Source organism: Tenrec ecaudatus, chromosome 6, assembly GCF_050624435.1.
Source record: "Tenrec ecaudatus isolate mTenEca1 chromosome 6, mTenEca1.hap1, whole genome shotgun sequence".
Lineage (NCBI taxonomy): Eukaryota > Metazoa > Chordata > Mammalia > Afrosoricida > Tenrecidae > Tenrec > Tenrec ecaudatus.
This window is the reverse complement of record NC_134535.1, coordinates 130,823,155-130,837,553: the sequence shown is the minus strand read 5'-3', so window position 1 is coordinate 130,837,553 and position 14,399 is coordinate 130,823,155. Positions and strand designations below refer to the sequence as shown.

At 52.5% G+C, this 14,399-nt stretch overlaps 1 protein-coding gene across 1 annotated transcript in view; it reads right to left on the bottom strand.

The window, feature by feature from the left end:
• The window catches only part of TSPAN11 (tetraspanin 11), a 95,368-nt gene extending 84,884 nt beyond the window's left edge, over positions 1–10,484 (bottom strand). Inside the window, exon 1 of the mRNA XM_075552201.1 lies at positions 10,376–10,484. The gene's annotated coding sequence lies outside the window, so the exon portion shown is untranslated. The remainder of the gene's footprint in view (positions 1–10,375) is intronic.
• Between the last annotated feature and the right edge of the window lie 3,915 nt (positions 10,485–14,399).

The following is a 14,399-nucleotide window of genomic DNA, read 5'->3' as shown; positions in this document are numbered from 1 at the left end:
TTCATGGAAAAAGGCATCCTGTTTGGTCAAGTAGAGGGGCAGGCGGAAAGAAGAAGACCCTTGACAGGATGGATTGACCTTGGCTGCCACAGGGGCACGCTTGTGAGGGTGGTGTAGGACCGGGCCGTGTTTTATTCTTTGGTCTTCCTTATTCATTGTCCAGTTTCCACACGCATGCATATGAGGCATCTGAAGGTACCACGGCTTGGGCCAGGGGTCTCTCGATCCTCAAAGTAACATATTTACTTTTTAGCACTAAAAAGATATTTTGCAACAGATTAGGCCAAAATGATACATTCTGTGATTTTTTTTTGATTCCACTCCATGGACATTGATGGTTGATCCAAGTCAAGTGAAATATTTGAGAACATTTTACTTCTGAATTTTGTCTAAACCTCAAACTGGTTAGCACTTGTCTCTACTTTCCTTTTTTTCTTCTTCTGAGTTTTTCAAATGCACTAGTCTGTTAGTCAATGACCTAAGCTGATATATATATAAATGACCTAAGCTGAGATCTCTCTCTCTCTCTCTCTCTCTCTCTCTCTCTCTCTCTCTCTCTCTCTCTCTATATATATATATATATATATATATATATATATATATATATATATATATATGCTGTTAAAGCAGGAAGGTCCCCCAGACCACCAAACTCACGGCCATTGAACTGATTCCAACTCATAGAAACCCTGTAGGACACAGTAGAACTTCCCCCCTGGGTTTCTGAGACTCTAAATCTTTATGAAACAGAAAGCCCCATCCTTCTCCTGAGTTGTGGTTTCGAACTGCTGACTTTGCAGCAAGCAGCCTAATTCATAACCCAGTACACCACCAAGGTTCCTGAAGCAGGATGGCAGAAACCTGGATATACTGAAGGGAAAGGCTGCGTGGCGTTCCAAAGATACAAATAACTAACTCACATTGAGTGTGTGTTAGTCTGGGTATATATGTGTATAAGAAAGAGTTTTATACACGGGAGCAGTTGAATATTGAGAAAACATCTCAGCCCAGTCCAGATCAAGTCTGTAACTCCAATAGTAGCCCAAATGTCCAATACCAATCTATAACATTCTCTTCAGACTCATGAAATACATGCAATGATGCTGAATGCAGGAGGATCAGAGGCCAGTGAGTGGGAAGTCTTCTGGATCCAGTGGCATTGTAAGTTTCTCAGCACTGGCAGGGCATCTACGTGGCTTCTCCAGCTTCAGAGGTCTGGTGGCATCAGGGGAGGTCCATGTGGCTTCTCCAGCTCCCAGGGCATGGTGCCATGTGTCTTGTCAGTAAAGCATCTCTCAGGGAGTGAGCAGAGAGAAGTGTCTCCTCCCTCCAAGGAGGAAATGCAGGAGTTCCCAGAATTCTCAGGAGAAGGCCGTGCCCATACAGAGGCCTCATTGGTTATGTCTTGATTGATAGGCCAGACCCTACCCCATTCACTTGTAATCCTGTCAAGGCGACACCAGATTATGTAACTACCACAATGACCAAAAGAGAGATGTCACTGAGGCTGCTTATGTCCGACCAAACCCTTGGGGTGGGATCTGTCTGCTTGGTTTGGAGGTTTATGGTCGTGGCTTCGAGGTACAGCCTAGTTAGCTGGCCTATGAGCTCAGAACACATTCAGGGCTTCTGTTCTACTTCCTGGCATGCTATTAGTGTCTGGGGTCTTAAAAGCTTCCAAGTAGCCATTTTCAAGGGACAAAAATTGCTCCTGGTTTCCCTGGAGCTACAGAGGAAGGGGAATCATTAAGGAGGACAGGGAAGGTGTGGCTAACTGCCTCCTTTGCCAGGAGACCAGGAAACTTGTGATCAAAGACTCCACAGGAGAATCCTGATTGAAAGGGGACAACTGATGAACAGAATTTTCCAATTCACATGGACTACAGGCTTCCTAGAGTCATGGCGGTTGGGTGAGTCCCTGAAATGATTGCCCTGAGAACAGCTTTCATCCTTAAACCAGAAATATTCTCTGAAGTCTTCTTAAAGCAAACAACAGTTTCACTGAACCAATAAAAAAGAAAGTCTGCCTTGCGAAATATACTCTCTTCAGTGCTACCTCTATGAGCTCAGATTGACAACAGCACCTGACCAGAGGGAGAAAGCAAAGGGGGGGAGAAGCGATTCAGAAAGGGAGAGGGGGATGGCTGCACCACTGGAAGAATATCATCAATGAGGTAGTTTATTGCGCCAACCTGGCCGATAAACACATGTGGGGTTAATTGAAGGGCGGAGGGATCAATGCCTCAGGGAGCCTCCCCTTTTGAGTTCTCGGGTCTCTTGCTTTCTGATGGTTGGACCAGGGTGCAGCTGCCTTAGCCAGTTCCCTGCTTCAGCTGGCAAGGCTCACTTCCTGCAAGACATCCCTGAGGAGAAGCCACATGGACCTACCCCGATGCAGCCCTGGGTGCTGGAGCAGCCGTGTGGAGACCCCTGCCAGCGCTGAGATGCTTACACGTTCACTGACTCGGCTTTCCTCCTGCAGTCGGCATCATTGTGTGTGTTTTGTGAGATGGAGGAGGACTTTGTGGGTTGGTGTTGGATGTACTGGTTAATGTTGGACTCGTGGGCTTGGGCAGCACTGGGTTGGGATGTTTTCTTGATGCACACCTAACCTTTATATAAAACTCTCTCTTATACATGAGTTTCTGTGGATTTGTTTCTCTAAAGTCCCCAGACTAACACAATCAATGTCCCTGAATCGTCCATGTGAAAAAATGCCGAACTGGCTTATGTTTCGCTGAATATGCTGAATGAACCACCACAACAAAATTAATAAAACCGTTTTCAGGAAATAATGGCTTTAAAACGTTTGAAAAGGCTGACCAGCTAATAATAATAATAATAACAATTTATCAAGGGGTCACAAGGGGGGTGGGGAGAGGGGAAAAAAGCGCTGATCCCAAGGGCTCACTAGAAAGTAAATGTCTAGAAAATAATGAGGGCAACATATGTGGAAATACACTGGATACAACTGATGTCTGGATTGTTATGAGCTGTAAGAGGCCCCAATAAAATGATCTTTTAATTTAAAAAAAAGCCCAGCCTGAATGCAGCACTGTTTTACTATGACTCACACAGGCTCACCCCACCCCTGAGTTGGGACTGACGATGGCAGTGGTTTTTCTAAGTCAGGAAAAGGCTGAGAACCACTTTGGGGTTGTCCCATGCTCCCAACGAAGAGGCTTCTGGAATCCCACTCACCACTTCAAAGCAGACGAGGCACCCTCCGGGCCATTTTCCATAACATTTCTTGACTCTCTGTGACACCCTCAATTCTTGGAATTTTGCAGCAAAGTCCCCTCAATGTTATAAAAGAGCCATGTGTTTAGTGGGCATGGAAAAGGGGAGGGGGCAGCTTCCCTCTGAGACGTAGTTAATCAACATGGCTCTTCTGCCCATAATCCCAATTGTGAGGCAGTACACATGCTGGCCTCTTCACCTGTGCCTGCAGGAGCCTGTGGTGTCAATGCTTATGAGTTGGACTGGTGACCGCAAGGTCAGCAGTTCAAAATCACCAGCCGCTCTGCAGGAGAAAGACGGAGCTTTCTACTCCGGTAAAGAGTGACAGTCTCAGAAACTCACAGGGGCCGTGCTCACCTGTCCTGCGGGCTTGCTAAGCATTGGCACCGACTTGATGGCAATTAGTTTTATTATGATTATTTTGTCCCTACCTGTGGCTATAATCCCATTTCAGAGGGAGTAGTTTTCTGCTAAGGGGTAGGATTAAGGTGGGACTCAGTCTCCACCGTTGGCGAGGAAGTGACCCAAGTCACAATCTTTGTTTCCTGGGGGTGTGGGCTGCTGAGAGCTAAAAAGCCATATCTCCATCAAAGCGACTCCTCTGTGTCTAAGAGCCAACTCAGAAATGCAGAGAGAAGGCCCAGTCCCGTCCGAAGACCCACCAACAGAGCACGTTCGATATCAGTGTCTGAAGCGCTAGAGGCAGAGGCCAGAGGCGCACGGAGACCAGGGGCTGAGGCCTGGAGACCGCGAGACAGAACAGAGGGGCCACACCCAAGCCATGGGACTGAGGCAGAGCCACAGGCGGGCTTCCTGGGCCACCACGGCAGAAGCCAAGGGACCACGTGGCTGAGAGGCTGAGGAGTCGGGGGAGGTTTAGCTACTGGCTGAGGGCAAGGGTTCCTGTGGGCCAACAGCTGTATCCTGACTGCAAACGCTGTGAACCTGAACAAACAAGAACCCAGACCCTTCATCGTGAGTATTGTTGGAACTCTCTGTGGCCGTGACAGCAGACTATGGGATTCAGTAGAGGAGAGCGCTGTCGGAAGAACAGGTGGAGCGAGATGGGGATGGACGCAGGCCTGCCCTCTGCCTTGTGTCAACTGTCCTGTATGGAGTTAGATTCTCCTTCTCCTTTGGGGGAGTCAGGCGTGCCCCCCGCCCCTCCACATTGCTTTCAAACTGTCCATAGTCGTGGAAGTGGGAACTCAGGAGCGGCCTGCTGGAGAGCATCGCGGAGGAGGAAAAGCGTGCTTGGCTAGCCTCGGGCCTCCCCACAGATAGACCAAGCGTCTGACATCGGACAGGAAGATGTGCCGTCTATATACCTACACCGCCATCACTGTCGGCAGTGCCGGGCCCAGCATTTCTTTTTCTCAAACTGCCCCACAGCTGTGTTTCTCAGACCATAGTTTTAGTTTCAACAGATGTCCCTGAAGCATCGGGCCCTGGGGTTCCTCGCCAATAAACTTGGCAGGTTTAGCTCGGGTGTGCACATGCACAGCACCCTGGGCGCCAGAGACCACTCCCCCAGAGGACTGATGAGGACTGGAAAGGCATGCAATGCTTGCTGCCTTCCCTCAGGCCCGCCCAGCTCCACCCTCAGCTCCAGCTGTGGCCGGGGTGGGCGCCAGGCAGTCCGCACTCAGCTGTCCTCTCGTCTCTCCTGGGGGCTGAGTTTCATCTCTCCAACGACCAGACTCTCTGAGGTCAGGGTGCTCGTGTATTTCTTGGGGCTAACAGCTGGTGCTGGTCAATAGGAATTGCTTGCTCACCCCTAACTCCGCCTGCCCTGTGGTGGGTGCCGTCTCATCCCAAACCTGAGGAACCCAGAGCGGGTCTCAGCCCGAGGTGCGGACACGTGCAAGATGGAACGGTCAACAGTCCCAGGGAGACGAGCGAGGGATTCCATTCTGCACGCCCGTGTCTCTCCATAGGCAAGCTCCTCAACCATCCAAGCAAGCCACACCAGCAGACCGCCTTCCCCACCGGGCTTTGGTCATCGGAGTGGTGAGCGGGTATCGCGGGCCCCACGGTGGGGCACCGTGTGCAATGCCAGGGGCACTTGGCCATTTAAAAGTGTATTCCTAGGAAGAGATACTTAGGTGAGAATGCTGGGCATGGAAACGTGTTTGGAGACCCCAGGAGGCACATGGTTGTGGTAAATATCGGGTGGAGGAATTTCATCGGCTGGGCACGCGGCACGTCTGGCTAGTTGGCCTGGGGACACTCCAGGGAGGACGAGGACAGTGATAGCTAACCTAATAGGTAACTCTCAGCCATCATTGGGTGGCTTATCCACCTCAGAAGGTTCAATGCTTGCTCCCAGGCTGGGGGCTGTTCCACACATGGCGTAGGACTCTCCTCACCAAAGTCATTCCCGGATGAACCCTGGCCACCTACTCATGACACTGAGCCAAACCAACCCTACAATGAAGCCTCAAGCCAAGGAGAAATGACCTGGCGAATAGCCACGCTGGGTGTCTGACATGCCTGCTCGAGCTGCTGGCCCCTTCCTGGGTTTCTGGCTGCAGCAATAATGATTTCAACTCAGAGCCGACACAGGCCTCAGAAGTCTTTCAAGTTGGATTTACTGTGGCGGGAGAACCCTCCCTTCACAGGAAATCCCAGCTGAAGGGCAACATAACTCAGCCGAACGCTGAGGTACTGGTATGAAGGCCCCTGGGCCTGCTCCTGGCCCTCAAGCACTCCTAAGAGCTCCATGAGCGAAGGCGTGCCTCCACCTGCCTCTCAGTAGTGTGTTCCCTCGCTCACCAAGGCAACAAGGGCTCTCAACACCTGCTATGTTCTACGTGCTGGTGATTCAGCAGCGCATGGGCAAAGAAGGCGCCCCCGCGTGTTTCCTCTGAGCTCGAGCTGGGGGGTGGGTGGGTAGGTAGGTAGGGTGGCAGCCACAGGTGCTGGAGGTGGTAGGTGCTATGAAAGGAACAGATCAGGGTGATGTGATTGTGACAGGCAGGCGGCCCTGTGTTCGTCCATGTAGACTGGAGAAACAAATCCAGAGAGACTCATGTGTATAAGAAAGAGCTTTCTATAAAGAGTAATTGTACATTAAGAAAACATCCCAGCCCCGTCCAGATCAAGTCCATGAATTAGATATTAGCCCATATGTCTGATACCAATCTATAAAGTCTTCTTCAGACTCATGAAACACATGCAATGATGCCGAATGCAGGAAGATCACAGGCCAGTGGGTGGGAAGTCTTGTGGATCCAGTGGCAGTGGAAACATCTCAGCGCTGGCAGGGGTCTCCACGTGGCTCCTCCAGCTCAAGGCCCTAGCATAGCTCCATGTGGCTTGTCAGCTGTAATGTCTCCCAGGGAGTTGGCCTGGGTCCTGCCTTCAGGGAGCTATTTATCTCCTTAGCACCTCCAAATGTGGTCATCAAGCTGTGACCTGATTGACAGGCTAACCCCACCCTTTCACTCTTAAGTCACAAATTGACAACAGTTTATGTAACCACCACAGGCCCCTTTGGCAAGGGGTCAGGATAGGACGCTCTGAGGAACCGAAACGGGAGGAGAGAAAAATAGTGCTCTGGACAGATGTCCCGTTTTTGTTTTAGCCAGTGAGGAAGCAGCGCTGAAGAGGGGAAGAGGGACCGTACAGCGGGTTGGAAGCCAAGCCAAGGGATGGCTCTGTGTTTCAGGCTCTCTTGCCTGGGCTCTTGCCTCTCACACAGTTACTAGGCACTGCTACACGCAAAGCAGGCTCCGGGACAAGTCCCATGGAGGAGCCTACAAACCACCCCAATCTTGCCTCCGTGGGCCAGTGCGGTCTGTTTGTCATTCCAGGCCCTTCCTCCACTCCTCAGCCAGGTCCTGGGTTCGTCCTGGGTGGAGAGGCTGTGTAAGCCAGAAGACAGACCCGCAAGGAGGCGTCCTTCCCTCTCCTGGCTCCCTGGCTGCTGACTGGGTAGTGTGCTCCGGGCTGCCCCAGTTGGGAGAGGGGATGAGGGGCTGTGAGGCCCCTGGGCTCACCTGGAGGGAGGCTCTGGGGAGTTGAAGGTGTTGCAGGGTCGTGATTGAGACACCAAACACACGGTCAAGGTAAGGATCTCATGCTTCAGAAAGCATTCACACCCAAGCTCTGGGAAGCACACAGACCTCTAACCACTTCACACACCGAGACGCCTTCACATGGGGATAGGGTCCCTACCACGGAGTCCATTCCAACTCATGCAATCCTGTAGGGCAGGTAGAACTGCCCCTGTGGGTTTCCCAGACGTAACTCTTTACAGGCGTGGAAAGCTTCCACCCCCTCCCCCAGGCAGACACTCCTATTATGCCGAGTGTCACAGGAAGTAGCAAGCAAAGGAAGGGCTATCCACAAACCAAACAGTTCCAGGCCACCCACCTTCCACTCCAAACCGCTGACTAGGCACCCACAGGAAGGCCAGGAAGTAGCCCTCAGAGCTTCCCTGCTGACAAAGCACTTTCCCCAACCGAAAAACCAAACGCACTGCCATCGAGTGGATGCCCACTCGTAGAGACCCGATAGGGCAGGGTTGAACGGCCCCTGGGGTTTTCTGAGACTGCAACTTTACAAGAACAGAAAGCTTCATCTTTCTCCCCTGGAGAGGCTGGTGGTTTCAAACTGTTGGCCTTGGAGTTAACAGCTCTGTTTTAGATAGCCAGAAAGGGACGAGGGAGGTGGTGGTGGTGGTGGTGGTGTGTGTGTGTGTGTCTCCCATGCCTGCAAAGGCCCCATGGAGGAGGTTGAGAAGAACCAGGTGAGCATTAACCCCCATAGGACCCCTTAACTGGGCATGCTCCAATTCAAGCCTCCTAGCCAAGTGGACCATACACCTGGGCGGCCCAAACTAGGCCCAGGTGGGCTTAATTCAGTCAATGGGGTCAACCAATAACTCTGCCCATGCCTCCCCAGCCAGAGGTTTGAAAGAGCCTGGCGGCAGGAGGGCCATCATCTTTTTACCCTGCTCCCAGTCAGTGGCAGTTTGGAGGGGACTCTCTCTTCTTGCTTACTCTTCCTTCCCAGCGCCCACTCGGGCCATGCCATACCCTCTCTGGCCTCAGGTCACCACATGTGGGTGCGCAGTGCCACGAGGTGGCCCTTGTCCAGTGGTGAGCCCCAGCACGGCTTCCGCGAGGCTTGGCACGCTTCTCTGAAATAGCGTGTACCCTTTTGAGATTATTAAACCCAAAACTTCTCCCGTCCTTCATGGAAACCCACTTGGATTACAAACAGGCTTCGGCGTGAATTTTTTCTCGGGTGAAGGCAAGAACTGAGCTGTGACCCACTCGAGAAACCTCCCAGCCCAGTGTGGGACCACCATGACCCCGGGGCTCTGAGGCACGAGCCAGTGTGAGTCTCCCACCACCCTAAGGTAAGGACTAAGCCCCAAAACCAAACCCACGGTGATCGAGTTGATTCTGACTCCTTTCAACCCAGCCCTGGTGGCAAAGTGGTTTTATCTGGGGCTCCTAACCACAAGGTCTGCAGTTCGAAACCACCAGCCACTCTGTGGAAGAAAGACCAGGTTTTCTGCTCCCGTAATGAGTCACAGTCTTAGAAACCTGTGGAGCAGTTCTATCTTGAGGGGTGGGGGTTCTTATAAGTTGTCATCAACTCGATGGCATGAGTGATTGGATTTCCGAGGCTGCAAACCTTTACGGGAGCCGATCGCCTCATTCGCTGGTGGGTTTCACCTGTGGACTTTATCATCAGTCAGCAGGCCGGACGGCGGTTACTATTCCCACTTCACGGGCGAACCACTTGTCCAGGGAGCCGTGTGACTGATGGACTAACCTCCATTAAGTTGTGACTCAGGAGCCCTGAGGGAGCAGTGGCCTCCAAGTTGGGCTGCTAAATGCACCTTGCCCGTTCGCGACCACCAATCACCCCACGAGACAAAGAGACGACTTTCTTACTCCCTTAAACAGTTAGTCTCAGAAGCCCACAGGAGCAGCTCGCCCCCGTCCTATAGAGCCGCTGTGCACCGGCCTCAACTCCATGGCAGTGAGGCTAGTTATGATTCAAACCCAGGCCTCCAGGCTCTACCCCCAGTTTTGCTTCCCGTTTCGATGCAGCTGCCCACAAACTAAACACGCAGACGGAACACCACCCTCCTTCTCCCCCCAAGACCCTTCCACAGGCACCCTGTCCTCTGGGGGTGGGCTTGAGCTCTTTCAGAAACTGCCGCCTCTTCCCCAGGCCTCCCTGCCCCACCGTCTGTGCCCCGGTGCAGGAGACCTTTGTGGCTTGTGCTCAGCAAGGCTGAGCCCTCCCTGCCTTTGGACTTTCCAGAAAACACACACACGGACACTGCGCGTATCCCCCATGCAGGCTGATCTGCCTGCGACCTTTCACCACCTGCTTTCCATCGGAGTCAACATCCTGTGCAGGAAGGGCAAGCAGACACGGGCCACTGGGCCCGCAGGGCCAAGCTCCCTCCAGCACACGCAGGAGCCTACCGAGCGCCCTGCCTGGAAGTACCCATCTGGCCAGGCAGTCATGGGAGTGCGGGCACGCCAGCTGCCAGCATTCAGCACACACTGTTTCTCATGGGGACCGAGCCAAGGACTATGCAAATGTAGGGTGACTCCGGCCCTGTCGCGGGGTGGGGGGGGGGGAGAGGGGGTCGGCATAAGCCCGGGCCAGTTACTGGGAGTGGGGTAGACACAGAGGGCATGGCAGCTTGAAACAGGGCAGACCTGCACTGAGCATCTGGGTGGCACAAGGATTAACAAACCCCTAGACCTCTCCCCCGGCCCCCTCCCTCCCCCCGACCCCCTCCCCACCCCGAAACGCAAGTGCCCAAAGGCAGGCCGGGAGGAACAGTTGGTCAGGAGGGCACGACGACGCTGCCCTGCGCAGGCAGCCAGTGCAGGGCACACATCAGGACCCGGGCCCGGCTCCAAAGCCCGCTTCTCCGACCCGCCAAGCCCTTCCGCCCGTCTCTCTCCCGCTCCTCCTCCACCCAGTTTGGGGGCCCGCGGGTGGGGTGCCTCCTCCGCCGGCTGCGTAGTAGCGACGGAGTCGGGCCTCTCCAGGGACCCCCACCCCTGTGCCCGCGCAGCGCCCACGGCCCGAGCTCCGGAGCCAGGCGCAGAGGGTGGCGCCGGCCAGCAATGCGGCCGTCACCCGCACTTACCCGGCCCGGCCGCGGGGCTCCCGAGGCAGCGGAGCGAGTGGAAGCCGCCGAGGAGGAGAGAGCGCGGCTCACCGGGCAGCCAGCGCCCCGCTCCGCCCCCGCCCACCCGAGAGGGTGATCACAAATCCTCCTCCAAAGATTCCCATTATCGCAGCCCTCCCCCCTTCCGATAGTCCCGTGGTCCCAGGTTTGCATTTCCTAGGCCCGAGAATCAGGAGTGGGTCCCAGAGATCCCGGTGCCCGCGTCAGAGCAGGTGCAGCGCAAAGGTGGCAGGTATGGGGCTCAGGACTCAGATCTTCAGCGGGGCTGTGTGTGACTTCCCAGAGAAACGATGTCCTTGGGCTTCTCCAAGCCTGCTGGTCTGAAAGTTGCTTCACAGAGAGCAAGGTTACCAATTTACCAGGTGGCTGGGTCAGGGAAGCAGCTGGAGGCAGGCAGGGCTGACAAAGCCTACTGCCCACCATTGTCCTAAATCCCACCAGCTGCCGGGAAAGGATTCCCAGAGGGGTCTAGAGGTGGAGGTCTCAGAGACAGGATTGTTCCTGGGAGACAAAGTCCCAAGATGCAGTAGGGACCGGGCCTGCAGAACCACTGGGTGTGGTGCAGAGTGGAGGGGCTCTTAAGAAGGACATGGGGATGCTTTAAAACTAGGGGAGCCTGGAGGAGGTCCTGGAGGGATGGGAAGCTCAGTTCAGTGGGTGGGCAAGTGGCATTTGAAGAGTATCCAGGAGCAGCCATCCAGCAGCTGCAGCTGGAAAACGCGATACTGGAATTCTTCACGGAGAAGCTGGGGTGAGAGCTGTGAATTATGGAATCATATGGAAAGGAGTTGGTTTCACAAGAGAGGATGAGATGGGGTGGCGGGGGTGGGTGGGGACAGCCGGAGGGAGAGCAGGATACTGGGTATAAGGGGAGCTGGGTGGGGTGGGGGGGGTGGAAAGAGCCAATGAAAGAAATGGAGACAATGCCCAAGATAGGATGTGAAGGTCACAGAGCTCAGCAGAAGAGGGGACATTCAATAAGGGCATGCTATAGTTTATTGTGCCAGCCTGGCCGATAAACACAAGTAGGATTAACTGAAGGGCAGAGGGATAAATGGCTCGGTGAACCTCGCCTTGGTTGTTCTGTGCCTCAGTTTAAAGGGGTATACTACCTGTGGGATGCCTAGCCTGTGGACTGTGTCGCTGTAAGTTGAGGTCCCTTTAAGCCCACACGATTGGAATGTTCATCTCTGGAGCTGGGGACTGACAGTTGATGACAGTTGGGGACCTGCATTGCTGTTTGCTGCCTGGGTATATATAGCCCAGCTCTCTCTACAGAAGGGGACTGGCAACTGGTAGCTCTCAAAACTTGAAGGACTGCTAGTGTCTCACTGCTTTATAATTTAACTGTTAATTTCTTGTATTTATCTGTAAATTATTTAACGGTTTATTTCTTGAATTATATATCTATCTTTATAAATATATTTATATATAATTACTAGCAATCTGGTTTGTCTCTCTAGAGAACCCTGCCCAATACAGGGCACCTGCTACAAAGACATCAAAGAGGAGGGTGCCCAGGAAAATAGGATCCAATTTGGGGATGAAGAAGAATTCTTTGGGGACTTTTGAGGGACCTGTCTCAGTGTGAGGCGAATAAGCCAGATTGCCCTTACTTGAGGCTGTCTGCATCGGAGAGGTTGGTTGCAGGGATCCAAAGGGACATTCTCTGGCTTCCATTCTGGAGCCTTGGAACGGCCAGCTCCAGAGCTTCCAGGGAAAGCCGGTCTGGGTCCAACATCTCTCTGCCCCACTCTGCTTCCCTCCCTGTCCTAAAGGCACTGTTCCAAAGAGTAGTCCCTGATCACCTTCCATTTGCAAATGTGCGACTCTGCACAGTCAGTTTCCCAGAACCCCAGGCTAACACACGGAGTCGTTGGAGAGCAGAGTTGGGATGGCGGTGAGCACAGGGTGTGGACATCCAGAGGACGCCGAAGGAAGAAGTTCAGACTGGAAGACCTGCTCTCCTCATCCAGGTCTTCAACATGCGTGCTCTGGGCTGGGTGCCAGCAGCTGTACTGCCAGTTTGCACTTGGCCGCCACTTGCCTGCCTTATAGCTGATGGAGAAATTGGTCATGGGATGCTGGCATTGCCCTTGTTGTTGCAGGTGCTGGCCTCCCAGCAACCCATGTGGCAGAGTGGATCTGTCCCATGGGATTCATTCAAACTGCTCACCATTCAGCTAACTGATGAGAGCTTAACTGTTGTGCCACTAGAGTTCCTTAGAGATGCCTTTAGATATTAAAAAATTAAATTAAAAAAGACTTTGATGTCCTTCTATCGAAAATGGCCTATATCTGTCACTACTTGGAGGTACAGGAGGAGCTTAGAGCTGGTTGAGACCCCTTCATAGAATGAGGCTTCTTTCCCCCCAATAGTGTCTACACAACACTGCAATTCAATCAGCACTTGACAGTGAGCTTGATGGCAGAGCCTGCTCATGTTTGTCATCAACAACTCAAAACCCACTGTCAGTGAGTCTGTCTTGACTCATAGCATTCTGGTAGGACAGAGTATAACTGTCCCCTACGGTTTCCAAGCCTGCTGATCTGTATGGAAGCAGAGCCTCATCTTTCTCCCTCAGGACATCTGGTGAATTTGAATTAATGGTTCAAACTGAGCGCTTTAACCAAGGCTCCCTGGTTGCTTAATGAAAAATTCGAAACCAAACCTCCTCGCCATTGAGTTGATTCTGACTCATCGTGGCCCTGTAGACCAGAGTAGAATTGCTCCTTAGGGTTTCTGAGGCAACAAAGCTTTATGAAAGCTGACAGTCTGATCTTTCCCCCAGGGAGCAGCTGACGGGTTTGAACAATCAATCTTGTGGTCATCAGTCCAATGCTTAACCTACCTTGCCACCAAAAGTCCTTTTGGTGTTAATGCTGTTAGGTGCCAGGGAGTGGGCGCTGATGCAGAGGAAGCCTGTATGCTACAGAACACACCACTGTCCGTCCTGCATCAGCCTCACAATTGTCGGAGCCCTTGGTTGCAGCCACTTTGTCAACTCATCTCTCTGAAGGTCTTCCACCCAAAATACTGAAGAAGAACTCACAGTTTGAAAATCCACCCGTGATCTTAGCCATCTGAAATGCCGCTGCCATTGTTCTGTGCTGTTGAATTGGTTATGCAGACCAACAGCTCAACATAGGAGAGAATGAAACACGGGTGTCCTGGTCGGCCTCACGACCCTTGCTGTGTCTGAGTCCATTGCTACAGCCATGGTGTGTCAATCTAGCTCCTAGAGGGCTTTGCTCTTTTTCTTTGGTCGTCTACTTTTCCCGGCCATAAGCGATGGCTATCGTATTACTTTGGTGCGTATTTTGTCAATCATCTGTGTGCGCGTATGTTTCGTAGCTTGGTTTATGACAAGCTGAAATATGAAGTATATTTCCCAGTGATCTTTTCATGATAACGGTATTGAGTGTTCCATCCTTCTTGATGAAATATATTGAACCACAATTTATTCAAGTCATGGCATTTGTTGTTAGCTGATGTTGAGCCATCCTCAGCTCATGGTGATTCCACGCACAATGGGGACAGGCCATTGTGGCCCGTGGGAATTTTACTGACAGAGTTTCACAAGGAGAGAGCCAGACTCGAGTTCTTCCTAATGTGTCATAGTCCAGAAGCTCCACCAAAACCTATTCAGAATCATGGCTACAAGTCTCCTCTGATGCGGGGATAGCCAGCCCCCCACAATTAATCACGGGTTCGGTAGGCGCAATTGTACGTTAAGATATATAAAGATCACAGTAAAGTCGTAGAGAATAGGCGAGATGGGAGAGTTAGAGTAAAATAAAAACGTCAGATACATTTCATGGTGGCATGCTCACCTCAGCTCCTCTTGGTGGTCCACATGGAGGGGGGGCGAGAAGGCAGGAGAGGGCTCTTGTGAGGTTTTATTTCTAACCAAAGCTTATCTATCTTTGGGGCATGCAAGCCTCAGATAACAATGTATGTAATGAGAAGGGTTGTAACACA